Below are 522 nucleotides of genomic sequence, written 5' to 3' on the forward strand. Positions count from 1 at the left end.
TCCAAACAAACTTATGTTTAGTTGAAAAGTTTTGTAAACTCATATCTAATGGAAATTTTATAATAAATAATTAAATTAATTTTTATTTAAAACAAGTAAATTTAGTTAAACTGAAAAATAATAAAATAAATTCATTGACCGATATGTTGCCTTTGACTAAACTCAACTCAAAAACTATTTACACTTATCATAAATTTCATGTTTTAGAGCCATTATGATAATAAATTTAAACAGAGAGATAATTTTGATGTATTTTCTTCACGTTGATGAATATTATAAGAATCAACTAAATGGTGTTTAACAAATTAGAATTTAATCACAAATTAAATAAATCTTATTTAATATGATAAAACCTATTCCAATATCATTTTAAATCACCGATTGACTCAAAAACTTAAATTTGTAAGTGAAGGTAAATTTAATCTTATATCATCTAACATAAATGTTAGATAAGAATTAATAAAAGAAGGACCGACATAAAAATTACATTCTCTCAATATAAAATAAAACAATTTTTAATAA

This window comes from Benincasa hispida, unplaced genomic scaffold (genome assembly GCF_009727055.1).
Source record: "Benincasa hispida cultivar B227 unplaced genomic scaffold, ASM972705v1 Contig579, whole genome shotgun sequence".
In the NCBI taxonomy this organism is placed as follows: domain Eukaryota; kingdom Viridiplantae; phylum Streptophyta; class Magnoliopsida; order Cucurbitales; family Cucurbitaceae; genus Benincasa; species Benincasa hispida.